At 37.0% G+C, this 24,830-nt stretch overlaps 1 protein-coding gene across 1 annotated transcript in view; it reads left to right on the top strand.

The window, feature by feature from the left end:
• LOC308646759 (uncharacterized protein) overlaps positions 1 to 24,830 on the top strand; it is a 546,497-nt gene that overhangs the window by 491,621 nt on the left and 30,046 nt on the right. Inside the window, exon 10 of the mRNA XM_081290128.1 lies at positions 771 to 870. The gene's annotated coding sequence lies outside the window, so the exon portion shown is untranslated. The remainder of the gene's footprint in view (positions 1 to 770; positions 871 to 24,830) is intronic.

The raw sequence follows: 24,830 nt of genomic DNA, 5'->3' as shown, positions 1-24,830 counted from the left end.
CTCTGAGTAGCTGTGATATTTTGACCACAGGACCACATGTATGAATAACTGAGTCACTAAATTTATTTAGAGTAGAATGTATGTTGTATCTTTTCAATTGCACTGAAATTGCTCAGATAAATAAAATTCTATTTTCCATGTTGAACTATTTGCTATTATTTTGTCAAATTGGACCAAGAGTTGTCTTCAAACTCAAATATGCCATGCTCTTTTTTCATTAACTGTGTATCCACATATATCTATATCTATCTATCTATCTGTCTGTCTATCCATCCATCCATCCATCCATCCATCTATTCAAAGGAATAATATGCTCATTGCATATTATATAGATGGATGTCTGTTATGTTTTAGATATGAGGTGTTTCCCAAAAGCTTATATATGAGATAATGCAAGAATAGTCACAGGTAAGATGACTAGATTATGAGATCTGTAACCTAACATTGATTTGGGTTAACTGGGTGTTAACTGTAGGCAGGTAAGGTGTGGCTGGAGGAGGTGCCTTTGAGGTGTTCAGTGGGACTCTCTCTGCTTCTTGGTTGCCACATACCGACCTGACCTGCTTTCCTCTGTCCCACCCTTTTGCTTTGATGGTTTCTCTCATCTTGACTCCAGAGCAATGGAGTTGACCAACCTTGGACTAAACCTCTGAAACCATGAGCCAAAAAAGAAACTTTTCCTCCTCTCAGCTGTTCTTGTCAGGTATTTTGGTCACAGTGATGCAAAGCAACCCAAACATCATCTATCTCCTAATCTTTCGTTCTTCCAGCCTGCTGCCTGCTACATAGATCAAAAACTGGAGTGTAAGCTTTTGTATTGGCCCAGGAGAACAAGAGCCACACCAGGGAAAGGCAGAATTATATACTGAAGTAAGTCCCCTTACAAACTCCAGACTGCATTCCTCAAGACAATATTTAATTAAGAAAACAATAGATATTGTTTTGAATATGTTTATAATTTTTAAATATGTAGTACTATATCTTTTTAAAAAAATATTTATTTTTTAGTTGTGGTTGCACACAATACCTCTATTTATATGTGGTGCTGAGGATCGAACCCAGGGCCTTGCACATGCTAGGCAATCGCTGTACCACTGAGCCACAACCCTAGCCCCACTATATCTTATTTAAGGTAATATTTGCATACTTTTGCAAAAGCAAGGAAACAATTTAAATTGATTCCACAAATGGCAGAATATTTTGCTATATTTTATGGAAACAAAATTGATTTACAGGATTAAGTGGATCATTCTTCAGTTATTGTAGACATGAAAATCTCAGACCTACCAATCATCACATTAAAGTTGCTAAGAAGTTAACCTACCAGAAGATTTTTGTGATGGTTTACATTATAGTCTTCCATTATTCTTTATCTCCTTCTCCATTCTTGTTGACATAGGCTTGGCAATGTGACTTATTCAGGTCCCAAAAAATCAGAGTAGGAGTGAAATACATCTATTTGAATAGAAGCTTTAAGAGCCATAGTGTAAGATTGCTTTCTTCTTTTCTATGAAAATTTGACACTCTGGATATAGAAGACACCTAGAAGATTCTACAGAGAATCTGATGACCCATTGCCAACATGAATTGTAAGCAAGAAACAAGACTGTTTCTGGGAGCCACTGATCATTTTGAATTTTCTATTATTGCAGAAATAATCTAGTGCAGAGTTCTCAAAATGTGGCCCCAAGTCATGTAACATCAACTGTTAGAAAAAAGAAAAAATGGAGGTGTTGGCTTGACTTCCTGAAATAGAAACTATTTAGGAAGCCCTGAAAGAGACGCTGAAGCATGTCAAAGTTTTAAAACTGCTAATCTAGTGGAAACTAATTCGTATGACTTCCAGGTGAATTATATAACAGCTTTAATGTGATGAAATAACTCCAAAACTACTAACCAGTTCTGGATAATTGATGAGGATTCAAGTTTTAATTATTTATGAAATGAAGCTCTATTTTTAAATAAAATATTATATTATTAAATAGGAAAAGTAGAGAGCTACAGAAAATTTCATACTGATTAAATAAATAAAATATGAACAAATAGAATGCAGCCACACATTGCCCAGGCAAATGGGGTTAGTGTCAGAAGGAAAAATATAAATGGACATTCCAAACTAGGTTTAAAAGATCGTTATGTTAATAATAAAATGAGAAAGATATATGATTCTCAGATGCAGAAAAATTTGATCAAAAATAAAAATTATTTTAAAAAGAAACTTTACAAAACAGGGCCAGATAAATATTAAGAATAAAATAGGGGCTGGGGATGTGGCTCAAGAGGTGATGCCTGGCATGCGTGCGGCCCGGGTTCGATCCTCAGCACCACATACAAACAGAGATGTTGTGTCCACCGAAAACTAAAAAATAAATATTAAAAATTCTCTCTCTCTCTCTCTCTCTCCTCTCTCACTTTCTCTTTAAAAAAAAAAAGAATAAAATAAAAACAAAGTCTCTCAAGTTCAAGTCCAGCATAATGCCTACCTTTCAGGGAATTTATTTCCCCACTCAAATCAGTAAGGAAAAAATGTTCTCTTTATGGATATAGGTTTTTGAAACAGTTTGGTTGAAAAAAATGAAATCATAATAACCTGATTTCTTTCCATTCTTAGTGTATTAAAATAAATTCCAGATGTACTAAAGACTTAAACATCAAAATTAACCACATAAAATAACAGACATAAATTTTGAATCAGAGTACATGCCAAAAGTTGAAAATTGGGACTGATAGCTCAATGGTAGAGTACTTGCCTAGCATTCATGAAACTCTGAGATCAATCCCCAGTGACAAACAAATAAACAAATAAAAACTTGGTCAACATGAAAGAAAAGTTAGCAAATTTGAATATCTAACAAATGAAAACTTTTGCACTAAAACATTAATAAAATGAAAATGAAAAATAAATAATTTGATTTTTAATAAAATAAAATTACAAATTGGGATCATAATTCTGTATTCCAGATGACATTTTAAGTGCTATTTTTCCTCAAAATAAGAATAAGAACCAGTAAACAATTTAAAATTTGGCAGAGGACTTGAAAAGGCAATGGACCAAAACAAAACCAAAAAAAAAAAAAAAAAAAAAAAAAACAATTCCTTTTAAAAATATAAAAATATTTGCTTTTCCTCAAAATTAAATAAAAACACAAATAAGGTATCTTCTTTTTAGTTGCCCAAATTGAAATGCCTGATGATGCTTGTCTCTCACTTTGAAAAAAAAAAATGTCAACACTTCTCATGGTCTACAAAGTCCCATCTGATTGGCTAGTGTCTGCTTCTGCCTTCTTGCTCCTCCTTGAACTCATCTGGCAAGGAAACTCCAGACTTTTCTACTTATTTTTTCCTCTACTAGGATGGCTGTGTTCTCAGTTTGTATTTCCTCATTTCATGCTGTTTCTGCTCCAGTACCAAGTCTCAGGAAGGCTCTCCATGACCAGCCTCTGTAGAATATCCTCCCACCCAACTCTCTACCCTATTACCAGGCTTTATTTCAGTAAGATATATATATATATATATAAATTGTAATATTTTTAAAAATTGCCTCTAATGAATCATATGGATGATAAACCATGAAACTTTCTCTGCACTATATATATATATACACACACACACACACATGTATATATATATGTATATATATACACATACTCTTTGTATATATAATATAAAGAGGAGTGTGTAGATGCCACAGTGTTAGGGCCATTGTTGCTCTCATTTCCTTAATAGTGCCAGCATCTACCTAAAGACCTGGCACAGAGCAGGTACTTTATATCCCTGAGTAAATATGTAACAGCTGCACAAGATTGATGAGGACAGGATATACTAGCTGTGTCATTCACTGCTAGAAGGATCAGAAATTAGCCAAACCTAACTGAATCGTATATTTTTAATATTTACCAAAAACTTCCTTATCAGAGGGAAAATTATCAATTTCAATTTTCATAAAAATAATGTCTATAAATCTTGATTCTGCAGTTCCACATCTAAGATTTGATAATGTAAACTTGTTTCTATGTGTGAGTTTGTCAGATTTTGCATGGATTTATGATAATGGTCTTTGTGAGGACAATAATGTTGAAGTGTCTGTCAGTAGAAGATTGACTAAGTAGCAGTACAACCACAGAGGAGATATTAGGCAATTATTAAAAATTTAGAACTCTCAATCCGTCTATGGGTCTGTGTGTATGCTCCTCTAAAAGAAACTCCAAGGTATATTGTTTGGGAATAAAACCAAGTGAAAACAACCAAAATATTCTTTAATTTGGACAAAACATACATATTTGCATATGTACATGCTATATATGTGCAAATATAAAAACAACTAGTGATGCTAGTTGACTGAAGTAAAAGGAATTGAGTACCTGGGGGACAGGTAGGAAAAAGAATTGTCTCTCACTATAAGCCCTTTTGTATTCTAATTTTTTTTCAATTCTGTTGATATTACCTACTTAAGAAATTTTAAAACTACCTTCATAAAATATCTGTACAAATACAATGTTGGATATGTACATATTTCTTATATATGGTAAAGCACTCTTTCATTTATGTTTTTCTTGTTATTTCTATATGTACAAATACAATGTTGGATTCTTTATATTTTTTCCTATGAGTAAAGTATAACAGTATTATTTTATCCATATGATTCATTAGAGGTATTTTTTTAAAAAATTACAACTTATAAATTTTTCACAAAGAAGCAATGCTGAAAAAAAAGTCCATCTACCTTGACATAACATAATGTATTTCCCTTTCTATACTATAAAAGCATGTAGAAACAATGTAAAATGGCTTTACACTTATTGCATTGATGATAATGGAAAGGGATGCTTTTTAAACTATGAAACTGTCTCTGCACTGCTTTGAAATAGCCAATTAAGTTACACTCCATTTTGGCTTAAGTGATTTGATAAAACACAGAATCACTCCATCAATCCTTAGTCATGAACCTTTGCTCTCTAAAGGTTAATGCTCCATCCTACTTCATTGAATTGAATGGTTTTGTCTGTTTATATATTAAAGCAAAATATATATATTTTAAATAGCATTTTATTTAGCTCCCATTTATATAAACGGCAATGGGAACAAGGATGTTATGAGAATAGAATGTTGTAATAAATAGTTTCATTATGGGATTATTTTGCCCTTTCTCCCTAAAATGATAAGACAGTAGTCTGTGAAAGAAAATTATAGATATAAAATACAGCATTTGCTTTCCATTACTTTACTCTTAATGATCGGCAAGACTTCATATACAATATTTTTAAACTCTCAGTCCAAGCTTTGTAAGTCATAGAACACCACAGGAAAGAGATGGCAAAGAACATTAATTTATTTTTCTTTTAGCTATCATAATGGAACCTTATGTGACTACGGAAGCTATTTCTTATTTTTAATCTTATTTCAATACAGACTGGAGTTTTCCTCTCCAGTATGTTTAGCATGAGTATGTTTCAGTGTGGAAATAATAGACTTATATTTTATGCGCATGAATTTTATCTCCAAAGCCACTGTCCTCCTCAGCCACTATTGTTCACATGGAGATTGGACAAGTGCCCAAGGGCATAGGTGCCAGGCAGGGATGCTTTGACCATGACAGTTTGCACAACACAGCCACTGCCATCTTGTTAGCAGGCATACACATTTTTGTCACATGCTGATTAATTCAGTCACACCTGCTCTTACTGTGTCATCCTAAGGATGGGAGGTGGACTTCTTTTGGCTACTGGCCATTTAATTTCTTCACATCCTAGGACAACAAAGTCAGCTCAAGAGGTCACCTGGTCTACTCTCCTGCTTTTAAGCATACCAATAGTTAATTGTTGAAGACCAACGGGTTTCTGTTACATTTAAAAGTATTTAGTTGGATGGTGATTCCACAATTTGTAGCCAGCTTCAGTGTTTAATCAGCCTTGTAATTGTTGTGGAATGGGATGCTTGATAAAGAAGAAATTACATCTTTGCTTTTTTTTTTTTTTCAGTTGAAAGGCAGAAAGGCAGAAAAGTTATCTTTCAAGTTTCCAGTCTTGTCTACTCCTGTCCTTAGAGACATGTACACACAGCTTTGGAGGATTTCCTTGTACCAGGAAGAATAACTTGAATGGTCCCTAACATAAATCAGCAGTTAGCATGGAGTCATCCCACCTACATCCCAGGTTATTGGAAAAATAACAGAAGAGTGTACACAGGGAGCTCCAGTGTCACCAGTTGCAAAAGAAACAGAGGAGGAGGGCACTCTCAATCTCTCTCTCTCTCTCTCTCTCTCTCTCTCTCTCTCTGTCTCTCTCTCTCTCTCTCTCTCTCTCTCTCTCTCTCTCTCCCCCCATCTCTATCTCTATCTCTCTACCTCTCTACCTCTTTATCTCTCTCATGGGATTAGAACATTCTTGACTAAGTCAGATATTTCCAAGTGAAGGCAGCTGGCAGGAATAAATAGGCTCTCCAACTTCACCTCAAAAATTACCACGCATAGAGAAAGAGTCTATTATGAGTTAAGTCGTGACTCCCACCCCCCCATTCATTTGTTGACATCCTGACCTCCAGAATATGACCACATTTGGAAACAGATTCTTTAAATAAAATGAAGGCACGATGATGGTACATAACCCAATACGATTGGTAAATATGTAAGAAGAGGACCTTTGGGTTATAGAGGGAAGGCCATGTGAATACACAGGCAGAAGGCATCCATCAACCAGCCAGGGAGTGGGGACTCAGAGGAAATCACTGTGCTGTCACCTTCAACCAGCCTTCCAGAATTGAGAAACAATAAATCCCTTCAGTCTAAGCCACCAACATTTTGATATGGCAGTATCAGCAAGCTAACAGCCAGCCTGAATGACGCTCTGTAGTCCAGCCAGGTGTGATACTGGGTGATTTAAATACAAGTCACACAGTCGAAAACCTCCTGGACTCAGTTTCTGTAGGCTGGTGGGTGTTTGGAAGGAGTACTGTGCTTGAGAGAGAAAACATGGGCCCACGTTGGCTTCAGGCAGCCGTAACTTCGCATACCATGGGAGAGGACTCCTCTTCCAACCTCATTGTATCAAGAGAACTGTTTCAGACCATCAATCAAAAGGTGGTTCTGCCTCTGAGGGAAGAAATCCCCAGACTGGACAGCATTTCCTTTGAACAGCCCATAGGAAGAAGAAGACAGAACAGGAGGATTCTTCACTAGGACTCCAAGCATTTACTTTCCACCCAACATTGCTCTAAATACTAAACGTGATGTCCATATCATAGCAAAACCCAGTTAGTGTACTTGAAATAGGATGATTTTGCTCCCCTCTTCCCTTCTTCTCTGTAAAACACTTCCATTAGCACAAAAAATGTGCTGGGGAATGGGAAGAGGATAGTGCAGTAGCCAGAGGTTTAAAAAGGAATTGTTAGTAAACAAAGGGAGGCCAACATCAAGAACAAATTAAAAAAATAAAATTAAATTAAAAAAAAAAAGAAAAAGAAAGACCCTTGAAGTTACCTTGAGAATGACTGTAGCAGAAAGGTGACCAGATAAAGAGTCCCACTGTAGGGAAGCAGAAAAAGAGTAAATATCCTGATCTTACTCCCTGGCCACTTCTGTTGCCCTGCCAAGGCTCCCTAATGGCCCACCCAACAGGAAGTTGGAGTATCCATCTTACATCTAGATCGGTTTCCCAGGTCAGAACATGAGAGGAGAAGGGGGAAGAATGGAATTGAGGAGCAACAGAAAGGTGAAGACTGTGCCAAAGTCACAGCTAGGAAGAGGAAGATATGGCATTAAACCCAGAAGTTAGGCTACAAAGTGAATGCTCTGATTTTGTCACAATGAAATTGCTTAGGAGCCGAAGTGGCTATCCTATAAACTCTCTTCCATGTGATGTTCTGGCCCTAATGCAGTAAACTCTTGATGTCTCTGTATGACCCTGATTCTTACACTGTTGGCTGAAATTCTAGTTCTAATTAGTTCTTAAAAGTACAGTAAATACTGGGAGTTTTGAATCAAAGAATAACAGAGAAAATCACATTAGGCCTGATAGGTATAACCTGGTTTATATGCACTGAGGATAAAAATGACACTTTACATTACATAATATATAATTCAATATTATGATGTTTAAGCAGAGGCAAAACTATTCTATGGCAATAGAAGTGATTAGCTTTGGGAGACTGTTGAAAGTTATGAGGGAAATTTCTGAGGTGATGGAATGGTTTACATCTTGAGCTGAGTGTTACAGGTACAAAAATTCATGGAGTGATATACTTAAGGTTACCGCACTTCATGAATCCTATTACGGGCAGCCAAGCCAAGGCAAGCTGCTTTGCTCCCAGACAGCCGGCTTCGCTCCAGTTGGATTAAATCGCATAAAATTCATTTTTTCCTGTTTCCATGAGCTACCTATTTCTTCGCCAGGTGGGTATTTAAATGTGGACAGCTGGGATCCAGAAAGGTTCCTTTGGCTTAACTGCTGGTAACACTACTGAAGGTCAATTGTATCTCAATTAATAGAACAAAAAACTTTGGGTCCCAGATGGATAAAGTCATATGAAGTACATGGTTAAAAAGTTTTATCTTAAGTTGACAGTCAAAACTTTACTGCCATTTTAGAGGTAATAGAACTGGTCTTTTATTTTCCTTTTTTAAATAACACATTGGCAACAAGAGAGGACTGATACAGTAGGCCTTGGGCATTACAAAGACTATCAAATAAGAGTAAGCCTAAGGATCGATGGGTGGGTGAGAAAGCATCCTAATGTAGTCAAATCAAACACTTAATATCATTATTCCTCTCTGTCCTGCAGCATGGCTTGATTTTAAGAAGCATTAAATCTTCTGAGAAAACAAAATTCTTCATAAATTTTTTACACTAATGAGTTAATTATTTGGAGGGTGTGACACAGGAGGTACTGTTCAGAAAAATGGTAGGAAGACTTGCCTTGGAGACCCCGGCAAGAGCTGGGGCAGAACCTTTCCTCACTGTGATGAGAGCAGTAATGATGGTGTGAGAGGTAGGATTCCACTTCAGAAGCAATAGAAAGAGCCAAGTCAGCATGGGTAGTAACAGTGAAAACTGCTTCCCAGAAGCAGCACCAAGGCCCAGCCCCAAATCAAGACTTGCAATCACAGGCCAAGACCTAGAATGTAGAATGCAGATTAATACGGTTATTTGAAATAGCAGGAAACTTGGGAAAAGTAGATTTGTCTTTGAATTCTTCCAGGGAATGGTGGCATACCTGCTCATGAAGGCCAGAAGCAATTCCGCATTCCTGTGGTTTGCTTCCCTCCAGCTTGAGGAAGACGGGTGGCTCTGTCTTAGCCAGCTGGGCACTTCTGCTGTTCAAGTCTGTTTTGCCTTGATGGCTGTGCTGAAGAGATTAATGTCAGCATCTTTAAAAAGGTTTTTATACTTGAAGGCATTCATTAAGACATTGCACAGCTGACTGTCTCCTTGGATTGCCAACTTCCCTTCCTGTGAAAAGTTTTTTCTTTTCTTTTTTTTTTTTTTTTAATTTTTTTAGTTGTTGATAGACTTTTGTTTTATTTATTTATATGTGGTGCTGAGAATTGAACCCAGTGCCTCATACATGTCAGGCAAGTGTGTTACCGCTGAGCCCCAGCCCCAGCAAGTTTTTTCATTTTTAATCACCCCTGCTTTCCTTCTCTGAACACTCCAGTTGTTTTCAAATCCTTTGAGATATAGATAAATTAAATCCAGACATAAATCAATTAATCCCAATCTACAATTTAAGACAATTTTTTTTTTTACTTCTCAATCCTTAAATTTTCATTTCTGTTAGCATTACCCAAAATCATTCAATAAGATAAGTAACTGGGTCTTGCCTTCTCTTACTTTTCACATGACTCCAAATACCAGGGCCTCTCCTGTCACATTTGTCCAATAATTAATTTTACCTTGCCTGCAACTCTAATATTTACTACTACTTTACAATTTACTTAGTCCATGAACTGTAAGATGAGAGGTATTTGTGCGGTAGTATAATTCTTAATTACTTTCTTATCAGGAACTTATGATTGAGGACTGTACTAGGTACTTCAGAAACAGCTAAATAGGGATAGCAGCTGTAAACATAAATAATTAATATAAACACTAAAATGATAAAAACAGTAATCATTTTCCAGCAAACCATTCATTATTTTCTATTTCATATGTGTGGCATTTCCTAGGAGACGGATATGGCCCTGGAACTCTCTGGTTTGTTTCCATGTTTATTAAAGGGCAGACTTTAGTGGAAAGAAAACTAGTTTTACCTCCACTAATCCAGGGAAGTGGTGTGGTAGAGGAGACAGGATTAAGGTAGATCCATTTTCAAATCCTGGCTGAGTGACATGTACAGTACAACCTCAGGCAGGTTCCTCTGTTTCCCTGACACTCAGTTTCTTCAATAGTAAAAGGTTGATAATTCCTGTTTGTAGGACTGCTGGGAGGATTGTAATAATATTCACCAAGTACTCACAGAGGTGTGTCCCTAGATTGGCAGACATTACCTAAACATTCTATCTCTGGACAAAAGTTTGTTTTACCCATTTTAAATAATTACAAGATTCTAAATAAAAAACTAGCATTTGAATTCTTTAGTTAAAAAATATTACCTTATTGACTAATTTATACCATAGGCCACTATCCCTTCAGCCACATTTGCAGTTCTTTTATAACCAATCTTAAAACAGAAAAACAAAGCCAAAATAAGAATAGTACCTGTCATCAGATAAAATGCAATAGTGTCTCAAAGTGTTTCATCCTGGGACTAGAAAATACAAAATAGATATCCTTCTCAGATAGACACATATCAGTAGTTTTGTCCAAGGAGACCATATGTTGTAAAATACTCTTTCAGTGAACAAGAAAAAAGGCTTAGCTAAGGTAAAGTTACTTAACTCCATGTACACCTGAAGCAATTAAAGATCTATGTAGAGGATAAAGAGTACACGATCAGAACTCTTTATATCTTGTCCTTCTTTTGAAAAGGGAAACTGAAATCCAGATAAATCATTCATTCAATAAATATTGAATGACTAGATTATGCCAGACAGTGTGACTACTTGGTAAATAAAAAATACAGGCAATTTAAATAGTGCCCTCATGAATTAGTCATTAGCAACCCAACCTGTGTTTCATAAGACTTTTGTATCACTCAGAGCTCTTAACTGTAGGCAACAGCATCCAACGTTTTTAAACAGAAAAGGAATGTCCTTAAAGGATATCACAGAGCTCATTGAAATCTTGGTGGGACTGAAGAACCAGGATGGAGGTGAAATGTGAAGGAACAAAGCCCTGAATACCCCCAGAAAGTGGTTTCTTGAGTTAGCTACTACCCTGAGGCCTGACTACATGCATTACTTACTACCTAGTCTATACTTTTGACTCAGGCCCTGGATGTCCTGAACCTGCTGCAAGCACTACCTCCAGAGAAGTTGCCCCTATATGAGCTTCCAGATCAAAGTCAAAGTAAGTGTCTTCTATGATGCCTGGATGCTGGGTCTCTCATCAGCATTGCAAAGAAGTTTGAGAATTTGGATTTCTAAACTTTCCAGATTCTACAACAGTCAATATCACATTTTTTTTTTAACAAGGAAGAGCTCCTTAAACAATGAAATGAAAAAAAGAGTTCATAATCCAAGCTATCTTAATAATGACAAATATCCAGTACTGTGACACAAAGTAAAAGTTCTATGACACATGGGGGCACCATTATCCTGAGAGGGTTTTGACTCAATTCCCCAAAATTTCTGAAAGAGAAGTTGAGGCAGAGGGGCACACAACCAAGGAAGCAGTGACTTCTGGGTAGAAGGAAACCCAGAAGGGGATACTATTTGTGCTTGACATGCAGGGTGGGTTAGATTTAACTACACAAAGATGATGGATGTATATAGGAATTGACCATGAGAAGAGAGAAGAGAAAGCAGGCAGGAGGCAGCAGGGATGGTTCTGTAGATGGTAATAGTTTCTGAATGAGAGGGATCATCACAGAATGGAAAGAGAAGGATGGTATGGGAGAGTCTCTGGCATAGATATGCGCAGAGCCCCTGCTGGTGGGACCCAGAAGTGAAAGGGGCGAATGCAGGGAGACTGGGAAGAGACAGTCCCCTGTCAGAGTTCTTCCTACACACCTTCAAACATGATGATGTTATTAACAGCTTCACTCTTTTAGGGCACTGTTGGAAGACTAGTTATTAATATGAATTATTATATAGGCAAAGGAGATAAGGCAGGAAACTCATTCTAGTGATCAGAACAAGTGTAGATAAGAAAGGAATTTATCCCTGAAAAATTGAGTGGCATAGCTAGGACATGAACTAGATGTGGTAGAAACTGAAGAGGTGCTCTCCCCTCAACCCCGCAAAAAAAAAAAAAAAAAAAAAAAAAAAAAACAGAGTGTATGTAAAAACTACCTTGTAAGGCAAGTGAGTCAAAGAAAAGAGACAGGGATGGGAGGGAGCTCAGTAGATTTGTATGGAATAAGATCCACCTGTAATACCAGCTCACACCTGTAATGCTCGGGAGGCTGAGGCTGGAGGATCACAAGTTCAAAGCCACCCTCAGCAATTTATCCTAGGCAGAGGATCTGATATCCGAGACCAATTATCCAAGCTTCTGACTCTTTTATCAGTGTCTTAGTCCATTTTCTGCCATTATAATACACATCCCACATACTGGGTAAATTATAAACAGGAGAAGTTTATTTGGCTCATGGTTGTGGAAGCTAGAGTCCAAGATGGAGGGGCTGCATCATAACAGGGCAGAGGGGCAAGGGGGCACACATGGGACAGAAAAAAAGGGCTGAGTTCACTTTCATAAGAAATCCAGTCTTGAAATAACTATCTCATTCTGTGACAGCAGCACTGATCCATTCATGACCTGGGTCCTCTTAGGCCCCATCTCCCAACATTGCTGCATTAGGTGCTAAAGTACAAAATGAGTTTGAAAGAGGAGAAACATTCAAACCATAGTGATGAGACTTTTCATTAAATGGATAAATGCTTTGCATTGTGAGCAAGAGTTCCCTGGACATGCTTCTCCTTCTGAAAGAAACTAATTCCTTGAAGGGCACCAAGCAGGCCAGGACAGATCCATCAAGTATCATCTTGCTTTTTGAATATTCTTGCTATTTTACTCTCTCTAGGGCTGAGGAGAGGAAAGCAAAGGAGAAGCAGGGATGTCTCCAGGCCAGCCACAGTGCAGTCTTTATTTGCTTTCTGTATCATGCATGTCTAACCTCTAGGATAAAAACAAGTCACAGCCCAGAAATGTTAGGAAACTTTGATTAGTGGATTGAAGTTCAGGATTGAAGTCTGGGTCTTTGTAAGAATAATTTCTATGCTATGAAAAATGCATAGAGATTTGCTTTCAATATGAAAGAATGATCAAATCCAGAGTGTGGGATCAGGATTGTATCATGTCTGCCATTTACTGTACCAGGAATTTGAGGTTACCACCTAATTTCTAGGGTTGGTTTATGCACCTGTGCATCTGTGTCATGAATAGATTGATAGTTTTCTTTAAACAAACAAAATTATCATATAAGTCCTATGAAAATTCTAATTCATATAAAAAACACTTCCAGCTGGGTGTGGTGGCTCACACCCGTAATACCAGTGCTCAGAAGACTGAGCCTGGAAGATCACAAGTTCAAAGCCACCCTCAGCAATTTATCGAGGCCCTAAGCAATTTAGCAAAACCCTGTGTTAAAATAAAAAATAAAAAGGACAGGGGATGCTACTCAGTAGTTAAGTGCCACTGGGTTCAATCCCTGGTACCAAAGCAAACAAACATTTCCATGTTTAAATGGCCTACAAAGTCAAGCACTTCCAGACCCCATGATTTAGATTTCTTATTCCCCAAGGCAGCTTCTCATGTATTTTCTTGGAATCCAGCTTGATGAGCTCCAGTGTGCTATTGTGTTCTGTCCTTCCTTGATGGCTCTAGTAAAGTTTGTTGAATCAGCAGTTATCTTTGGAAAACACTTTGAGGCTTTTGGTGGTAGTGGTTATAGTAAAGGAAATGTACATTGTTTTAATGTAATTTCAGGAATAAATTGCAATATACATATTTGTGTACATAACAAAGCAAATCTTTCCTAGGACTTATGATGACTTAAAACCTCAACAGCTCCAATTTTTTCCCTTTCCTTGCTCTAAGAGAAGGAACAGGCTTTTACTTTCCTAGCCAAGTCTCCTCATGAACAATTTCGGCTGAATGAATTCCATACCCTTTGAACAGTTCACATTTGACCAGTCTCCCTTAGGATTAATACATTAGTTTACTCACTTGCCTTTAATGAAGTTAAACTCAGGTATAATTTTAGGAAGACTCTATTTCCTCTCTGATGCATTCTGTGATGGATTACAGCATGAACAGAGGACAAAGTTAATTGATACAAAATAACATTTCACAAAATATTTGGTGATAGACATATTGTATACACCATGTCAATTTCTACAGTCAGGTGGCAAATACAGGCATGTATCAATTATCCCTAGGTATGAGAAAACTGTTGTGGGAGGTTAACTTGCTCAAGATGTCAAAGCTAGAAAGGGACAAGAGGAGGATTCCCCCACATCTGGATTCTCTCTGTTCCTGAGGCCAGGGATGAGGACCTGTCATAAGGATGGACCCTGAGGGGAACCCCTCACCATGTCTCCTCATGCTGACATCCAAGATTTTATTTATTTATCATTATTTAAATGTCAGGCATATTCTATGCCAGTTCTTAGCAAATTCACTGTTTCTCTCTTCATAGAAAATAGATTTTAGTTCTGTGAAGATAGCTAAATAATGTGACAGATTATTTTTCATTTCACATTTTTAGCATCTTTTGGCTGAAACTGTTAATAAGAAGCAGGTAGTACGTAGCTAGCTATCATTTGTAAGCAGAGTTGTTGATTATTTAATACATCTACCTCCAGGGTGCTCCTCAGGGATCCAGATTGCTTAGGTGGAAAGAACAAGGATTACAAAACAGAGACATTGGTTGCAGGAGAAAAAAAAATTACCACACAACTTCTTCATTTTCCTGAAAAGTGTGTTCTTACTACCACTTGGATTCATAATTTTAAACTGAAGTTGTAGATGTACATAGTACCTTTGTTTATTTTTATTTGGTGCTGAGAGTTGAACACAGAGCCTGACACATGCTAGGCAAGTGCTCTACCACTGAACTGCATCCCCAGCACAATACCTTGAGAGACTGGCCTTTTACATACTTGACTCAGTGATTTTTCATATCCTGTGACATTCATTATTTCTTTGTGTTTGTTAGAATGCAAAGTAGTACAGATATACCCATACACTGTATTCAGACAAATGATTTTGTTCACTTTCCCTGAAAGGAGATGCTTATAATTAAATATGGAAGAAAATTCTTTTTTAACTTGAAGTTCCAATCACCCTCTGACATTAAAACAAATTATTTTAAAGGGATCCTAAGTCTTCCTGCATGTCAAGATTTTTCTTTACAAAGCATGAACTAATGAGGTTAATATAAATAAATATGGAACAAATGGACTGAATAATCTTGAAACACACAAAAATGTAATGGAAAAAATGTTTGGTAAAAACACGTTTTAGATTTTCTTGAATTCCAAATATTTGGATAATAGAATGGTGACTGCTCAACTCAAAGTCCAGTCTCACACCTATTCTTTAGTGCAAAGTTGAAATCAGTAATAAAACATATATAATGAATGTGCCTTTTGTTGTTTCTAAAGTATGTTATATTCTATGGCCAACTGATACTTAAAGAAAAAAATGGTTCAAGTAAATAAAATGTATGTTAATTCCCTCAGCATGTATAATGTGAACCTCATTGTTCCAGGGAGAACCCACACTATTTATAGTTAGCTTGATGCTTGGGTTTGACAGGCAGCCATCTGGGGCACCACAAGAGGCCATCTTGAAAACACAAACCTTCAATAAGATCAAAGTGTGTGCAGAAGTATTAAATTATACCCAGATAGAAAAAACAGTGTCCTCGGTTTTATGTGAAATTTAACATTGAGGCATGCTCTATGAGTTTTCAGTTCCTTGCATACACCCAAAATTCATGCCCCTGAAATGCTTAGAGATGACTGGTGAGAAAAGAAAAAAAAAAGGAGAAAAGAATCTAAACCAGGATCACATGTCCTTCCAGACCTCTAACTGTGGCATTCATCTGACATAATAGAGACTCAGAAACACAGTGTGCCTTCACTCTGCGGGAGTTACAAAGCTGCTCAGTGTAGGAAATCAGCACGTGAACATCTCTTCCCCCAGCTAGAAAATGAAAAACACCTGACACTTGAGAACTGTTAGTACATGATTTGAATGCCATTAGGGGCTGCTCCTACACATTCTGTATTACAGCTGTGGAGTGTGTAACCCATGAATAGCACTTGTGTTATGTTTGCTTTAGAAAACTGTGTTGATCCCTCCAGGCGCTCTATTTGCAAGTACTCCCACGTGAGGCATAGAGCAGGGGGAAACTGAAGCAAACAGATCTGTCTTACAGAGAGATTATTCTATAAGGAAATATTTTTAGAGGCTGGAGAAATGGATAGCATGCCTCCCACTCGGGTTGTAACTTTTAAAAGATGGTGGCCTAGGAGATCTTTTATTGACATACCCCAAAATATTCATATAATGTGCAGGGCTTAAGTTCTAGGCAACCCTCTCCATGTGGCTGAGATTTTTTAATAATGTTTGACCCAGCCTCTTTGGAATTAGTTTGTGGAAGGAGACTTGTAATGTGAGTGTTTTTCTTTGGAAAAACTTGCTCTTTAAGATTTTTTGAACTACTTCTCTACTTGTGAAAACCAGATCAGGGATAATCTTTCAATATGTTATGAGCTCTATGTTTCTTTTGGGTTTCTTTCAAGTGGCCTCTTTAGCTTTTCAGATTTGGAATAAAATCTCTTTAATTTTTTTTTTTGGAGTAAAATTTCTTAATGTTTTTTTCTCTATATACAATTCAGTCTAGACCAAAGTGGTATATTTTAGAAATATGTGAGCTAATGACCAAACTTGCTTTTGACTAAATGAGTGCCTCACAAAAATGGTGGCTTGATTTCTGCTATAATTTTCTGTTCCAATCACAATGCTTTCTTTTCAGTCCTGTTGACTTGTTCCTTTGCTTATTTTAGGATTGTTTTGTTTTCAGGTGGCTGCCAGGATTGCATAGTTATTTCTGTAAAAGAAATAGGCTTGGAGCATGGTTGCATCTGTAAAAGAAATCTCTTAATTACTCAACAATGCCTATACAGTGGGTGATTTATGTATAAGAGTCCACCTAACACCCACACAAAATCTCACCAATATTCCCCAAGGTGGATATTATCATGACCATTTTTATAGATGAGACTATTTTCCGAAATCACAAAGTCAATAAATAACAGAGACAAAACTCAAAAGTTAAGTCACACTAATTCTAAAGTTAGTGCTCTTAAATTTTATCTTCCATTAATTTCTACAAATCACCATGAAACATTCTCAGAATATCTCTGTTCAATACATCTTTTCAGATCTTGACATGGCTCTTGCTTACTGAATAGCTTTGTCTTCTCCTTTGCCTTTTAAGCAAATGCCTAAAGAATTGTCTAATAAACATTACAGAATCCCACTCCTGCCTATGGTGATTTGGAACCTTGAATGTGTTAGAATCCTGCCACAGTCTGGCTGGGCACAAAATCACGAGCCACTCACAGCCTTATAGATTCAAACAGCAATTCTTTATTCCCGAACTCTCATCGGCACTCTACATGCAGTTCTGGGGAAAATCCACACCTCCACTGGGCTCTGCATCCCAAATACTCTCTGAATCCCACGAGAACTCAATGGGAAATCAAGGAGCGGGCGCCTGAGGCAGCAGGATACGCCCTATTTCCAGTAGGATCCACCTTAAACCTGGAACCGCCCTAAACCCGGATCGCCCTGGTCCTTGAGCAGGGTCATCTTTCTCAAACATTCATGCAATGTCACTGCAAATGACCTGGGTCCAAGGCAAGCCCATTTCCACAATGGAGAGTCCTTCCTCTAAGCCACATTGGGTAGGCTGACAAGGAAATTGCCATGCATCATACCTACTTGGCTATGGCTCTCAGCAGAATCCCCTGAAAAACTTTCCTAAAATACCAGTGCCTGACCCTAATTAGACCATTTACATCAGAGTCCCTGAAGGTTGACCCAGAACTTGGGTGCTCTTTTCTTTTTTGTATGTTTGTTTGCAGTGATATAGATTGGATCGAGGGCCTCATGCATGCTAGGAAAGGACTGTACCACTTACCTATATCTTCAACCCAAGAACATGGGCATTTTAAGTGTCTCTCCTGGTGATTTAATATACAGTCAGGGTCCAAAAGCTATGTTATATATTGACATAAATTTATAAATTAATTAAGTTAAAATATTTAAATTCAATTATATAGTAGTCACTAGTTTGTTTTGCTATTTAATTCATCCAGTTCCCAAGCACACAATAGGATTATACCCTTGACTCTCATGAGGTTGCTTGGGGTCATGTGACAATTTCTGGTCAGGAATTAGTGAGTGGAAATGATATGTGAGTGTCAGTTTGGATTTTGGGACTTGAGCATTTACTGTTGATGCAGGACTCTCCAGAGCTCTCTTTAATTTGATGACAATGATCAGAAATATTTCAGATAGTGAGTACCCTATCAATTCCAGTCTCAGAGTAAGGATTATCTGGAATGGAGCTTTGACAAGCTCCACTGAGTGAGAATCTTTGGTTTCAGGCTATTCTACTACTATATACTACTATGTATTATCTTATAGACTACCCCTAGAAATGGAATTGTAAAGTATTTTCAGATACTTTATTGAAAAGAATAAAAACAATAAAGTTATGACTAGTGAAATAAAGGAGTTACAGGTTAGAATATGTTGCACAAATAGATGTCAAACTGGTGGCAGAAACAAAGTCACTCAGAATTACTTTTAGAAAATGAGAATAAATTATGCCTGAGCCCATACTAAGTTCTGGTATTGGATGGAACAGTAGTGTTGTGAACCTTATATAAGTTGAATTGTGTCAGCCATGTTAATAATGTTTAATAATCCCCAAAGTCCTGCAAAATAGTCACTCTGCAAATATCTATTAAGCACCTTCAGTGAGCTAGGCATTGTGTTAGATGTTGGGGATAGAACAGTAAGCAAAGAAAACAAGGTCTTCATAACTCATCTGGGGGCATACAGGAAGGCAACTGAAGCTTAAACTAAAATAAATAAATAAGTAAATAAATAAATAAATAAATAAATAAATAAATAAATAAATAAAAACATTAAAATAGCTGTACCAAGGAAAAGGAAGCACCAGGTAAAAGGGCATCTACACCTGATAGGTGGCACCAGAGACAGACTCCTGGAAGAGCTAGTGTCTAGGATAAAAACAAAGGATGAATAGGAGTAAGTCAAGCAAAAAGTAGGATCAATTTTCTAGACATAAAGAGAAACATATGTGATGGTGTATAAGTGAGAGAGAAACTAACTCTTCCAAAGAACTAAAAATAAAATAAAATAAAATGTATAACATGGTTGTTTTCACTATATTAAGGGTGCAAATTCTGGCTCTTCTAGAGATTTTCTGGGGGGACTGGGTAACCAACCCAGAAGTTTAGAGGAATTAATTCACTGTGGGCGCAAACTTTAACCAATGGGAGACAGGAGAGGGAGGGCAGGACAATGAACCAATACATTTCCTCTCTAAATAATAATAACAGACATGCTAACATTTATTGAGAGCTAATTAGATATTGGGTACCATCCAAAGCATCTTAAACTTATTAACACTGTTAATCCTCAAAGCACCTTAAAATTCTAACATATGCAAAGAAAATTTAAGTAGCTTGACCAACGTGGCACTTTTCTTATGTGACAAGACCAGGTTTTGAACTGAAATCTGCTGGAGGCAGAGCTAGCTCTCACTGTTAGGTCAGGGGACTGCTAAAAAGAGATAGTCTGACTGGTTGGTAATTACCTGTTAAAAATAGCACTTAGGAAAAGCAGATGTAAATTGCCAAGTACTATTACAATTTGTAACTAGGTGATATATATGGTCTTGTGAATTCCCCACCCCCTACATTCTTGAGTATAGGGTTGCAGTTTCAATGGTGCCTTAAAGTGTGTGCAGTAAAACACAGCTGGTAACTGACTTTAACTATAATTATTGGCCTCTTACCAGTATTTAAAGATGCATTGCATGGATCAGTGCTTTGAACTTTGCTTTTTTGGTTTTTATCAACAGTGTACCATTACTTTCCTAAAGACCTTTTCTTCACCTTTATTTAGATCTTGCAGTGGTCTATAATTACATGAAACTAAAAATTCTCTATGGATTGATTTCCATAAATTACAAATATGTCATGCGTTATGTTACTAGACAAAAGGTCAGCAAACCAATTTGTTACACCAGTAGCACATTTACTAGAGCTTGGACAATGATCCATTTGTTGAGAGCCTTCTGGATTTAACTCTTTAGCCCAGATTTCAACTGAAATACAAATTGTATGAAAAATGGAATTTTAATCACTTGTTACTCATAATAGTTAGAAAATAGCATAGTTTTGCATAGGCAGTTGTGAATTGGTATTTGCCTGCAATGTATCTACTTTTAATTTTCTGTGCTAGAGAATAAATATGTAGTATTTTGCAACATCCTAAATACACCAATTCCAAATCAATTCTACTGTCAATACAAAAACCAATTCTACCATATTAAATTATAGGTTTAATAAAAGGAATAATAATAGCTTAGCTTTATCTTAAAAATAATGAAATATTACATATTATGCAACTTGCAAATTAAGTCAGATTCTCTCAATGCCTTGAGTGGTCCTTAGTAATCAATTAAAAATTAATCCAATAAATGGGATTTAAGTATCAAGAATGAAGTAATTAAGTTTCAAAGGGGAACCTGTATCCTGCCTAGCAGCAGCTTGGTTGAAACAATAATCTCACATGGTTCTAAAATTACTCCATTCTGCAACTGTGAACTCACAGACGTTTGGTCCTTCCTTAAAATTTTTCTTTTCTGTTCTGAAAACTTTATGAACTCCTGTGTCTACAAATAGCATCACATGTGTCAGTTCTCCTAGTCTTGGAGAGTCATGGTTACCATTGACTTCTTTTCCCCTCATTGGCTTCCTTTCCCCCTGAGGGTCCCAGTGTGACTTTACATTGTTTTCTAGTCTGACTTTCCTACCACATCCTCTTTATGTGCAGTTCACCAACAGCAGAATTCTCTTTCCGCTGGCTTTGATTACTACCTGTTGTTTTCCTGTTTTCCTCCCATAATATACACTGATGTCAGGAAATATTTCTGAGACACAAGATTATACATATCATGCCCTTCCTCACAAATATTCTATTGCCCAAAGGCTAGAGTCCCAAGCACCCTGGCCCAGAGGATGTCTTATTCTCCTCCCAGTTGATGGTACCAAATATCTCTTCCAACTCTTGTTCTCATAATCTCACATTGCAGGTTAAGGGAATGTCTTTGACACTTGAGGGTGTAATGTCCAACCTAAGAGTATTTATTTGTTTGAATACTGGGTTGCTTATTTTGTGGTTAGACTTATGATGCATAGCAGAACATGGAGAAGAGAGTAAAGAGAGTGATACTGGCACTGAAATAGAGCTGCTCAGAGCCTGGGTGCTTTAACACTTGCTTCATTTTGAGTGACAAGTGGGAATTGTGTTCCATGAGGCCTTTGCCCTCAGGTGCTGGTGTGAGGCTAAAGGACAGGAGTGTGCTGAGGTACCAGGAATCAGTCCAAGGGAAGTCATGGGTAAAAGAGCCACCCTGTGAGGCAGCCTTGGTTGCCCCTTTATTTCTCTTCCAAATGAGGATCTTTGTATGCTTTTTTTTTTTCCAGTCATTTTCCTCTCTGCACTCTACTTTGCTAATTAAAATTCTAATCACTCTGACAGCTAGAGGTAGGAAAAAAAAATCATTCTTCCATGCGGGAGAAGGTAATTTCAAGGTGTTTCAGCTGCCAAAGAAACAAACGAAAATTAGACAAAGAATCTGGTCGTCATAGCAGGACAAATGAATTTTGTTTTCCCATTTTGTCTAAAAATATGAAACTTAGAAAGACAACATGTTCCTATTTGGCATTATAATAATTATATGCTTTACTTTCCTACAGGTTAAAATTTTGTGATAAAAAATTGCCTTTTACATATTTGGTTTATGACAAAATTAATTAACTGTTCTTGGAGTTACATGAAGTACAACATCAAAAGTTGGATTTGGTCTTTCCACATGTTGTTTCTGAGCATGTTTCCTTTTAATCTTTGGTTTTCATATCCTCATTAAACATTGAAGTGAATGGAAATTCATATTTTAAGACAAAAGAAATTTGTGGTATGATTTCTTCAATGAAATTTAGATGTTGAATTTTTAATGTTATTGGTCCAGAAGTATTAAATACAGTTACAGCTAAGATATATTTGAAAGTTTTCTAGAAAACCATGTTCTCAAGGAGCCTTCCGAGTACATTAATAATTGAGCTGAGTTTTGGTTTTGTCTATAAGAAATCCAGAAATAGAGTAGGGCTGGGAACTTTTTTTACCCGGTAAGCTGCTTTCTGAATTGACTGGCATTTCACTGATGGCTTAATTTTACTAAATTGACTGGATAAATGTTAAAATACATTGAAGTGGCTTTCTTATCCAATGTTATTTAAATATAATTGCATGTTTTTCACTCTTATCCCAAGAGTCAGTTTTAAATCACTTAAGAGTCTGACATGGTCATGGAATTTCAGTCATGCCAATAGGCTTGCCTGCTTAGCCTATAACTCCAGGGCAGTTGGAATATTTGCAGATGTTCCAACATGGCTTCTGGTCATCAGCAAGGGATAACCAGAACATATTATTTGTTCCCAAATTAGGTACCACTAAAATTGCCCTAATATAATATACTTTTGAGAGTGAAAGGGACAAAATTAATAATCACAATGGGGCAACAGACAAAATGGTGTAGTCAGAATCTGGCAAAGCTGTTCCTATAGTCACCCTAACCTTAAATTGTCCTTTGGAATAAAATAATAAACTGAGTTTCCATTTAGTTTTTGTCCATCTTCTAGATATAACTCCTACCTAACATTGTTCTGATCTTTTGTATTTGGAAACTGTATTTGGTTAAACTATTCTCTGCCTTAAAAAACTTGGCTTTCAATCTTGGGGAAGACACTGAGCTTCATTCTGCTTTATTGGCATTTATCTCATCACCAAGGGGCTTGACCACTAAGGCCTCCCGAATCCATATTGTTATCCAATGAAATGTCATTTGGGTATCAGATCTAGAGCTTCAGGAGAGGGTGCAGAAGAGCTCTATATACTGATTAAGCATGGGAAGCTAGCCCACTTTTTTAAGCAGATCAAAAACCAATGATAAAGATTTGTGTCTGTTAGGACTAAACATCCACTTTTGTCTACTGCCAATAGGCAAACATCATTATTATTCACAGATATATTTCTATTAATAAATTTTGTTTGAGTGCTTTATATATCCCAGAGATTAGTGCTCTATCTGATGGGCTTGTGGTAAAGGTTTGCTCCCATTCTGTAGGCTCTTTCTTCACCTCATAGATTGTTTCTTTTGCTGAGAAGAAGATTTTTAGTTTGAATCCATCCCATTTATTGATTCTTGGTTTTAATTCTTGTGCTATAGGAATCTTATTAAGGAAGTTGAGGCCTAATCCGACATGATGGAGATTTGGGCCTACTTTTTCTTCCATTAGGCACAAGATCTCTGGTTTAATTGTAGGTTCTTGATCCACTTTGAGTTGAGTTTTATGCATGGTGAGAGATAGAGATTTAATTTCATTTTGTTACATGTGGATTTCCAGTTTTCCCAGCACCATTTGTTGAAGAGGCTATCTTTTCTCCAATGTATGTTTGTGGAGCCTTTTTCTAATATAAGATAAGTGTAGTTATGTGGGTTAGTTTCTGTGTCCTCTATTCTGTACTATTGGTCTACCAGTCTATTTTGGTGCCAATACCATGCTCTGTAGTACAGCTTAAGGTCTGGAGTAGTAATGCCACCAGCTTACTCTTCTTGCTAAGAATTGCTTTAGCTATTCTGGGTCTCTTATTTTTCCAGATAAATTTCATGATTGTTTTTGCCAAGGAACTGAACAGACACTTCTCAGAAGAGAATATACAATCAATCAACAAGCATATGAAAAAATGTTCAACATTTCTAGCAATTAGAGAAATACAAATTAAAACTACTCTAAGATTTCATTTCATTCTAGTCAGAAAGGCAGCTATCAAGAATACAAACAACAATAAGTGTTGGTGAGAATGTGGGGAAAAAGGTACACTCATGCATTGCTGGTGGGACTGCAAATTGGTGCAGCTGATATGGAAAGCAGTATGGAGATTCCTTGGAAAACTTAGAATGGAACCACCATTTGACCCATCTATCCCACTCCTCCGTTTATACCCAAAGGACTTAAAAACAGCATACTACAGGGACATAGCCATATCAATGTTTATAGCAGCACAATTCACAATAGCTAAATTGTGGAACGAACCAAGATGCCCTTCAGTAGATGAATGGATAGGGAAACTTTGGTATATATACACAATGGAATACTACTCAGCATTGAAAGAGAATAAAATCATGGCATTTGCAGGTAAATGGATGGAGTTGGAGAATATAATGCAAATAGAAGTAAGCCAATATCCCCCAAACAAAGGCTGAATGTTTTCTTTGATATGAGGATGCTGACTCATAATGGAGATGGGGTGGGGGTGGGGGTGCATGGGAAGAATGGAGGTACTTTAGATAGGGCAAAGGGGAGGGAGGGGAAGGAAGGGGACAAGGGGGTAGGAATG

The sequence above is a fragment of the Spermophilus citellus genome (assembly GCF_964194105.1).
Source record: "Spermophilus citellus genome assembly, chromosome: 1".
NCBI lineage: Eukaryota > Metazoa > Chordata > Mammalia > Rodentia > Sciuridae > Spermophilus > Spermophilus citellus.
Note: the sequence above shows the minus strand (reverse complement) of the source record. Positions and strands in the feature narration are given on the sequence as shown.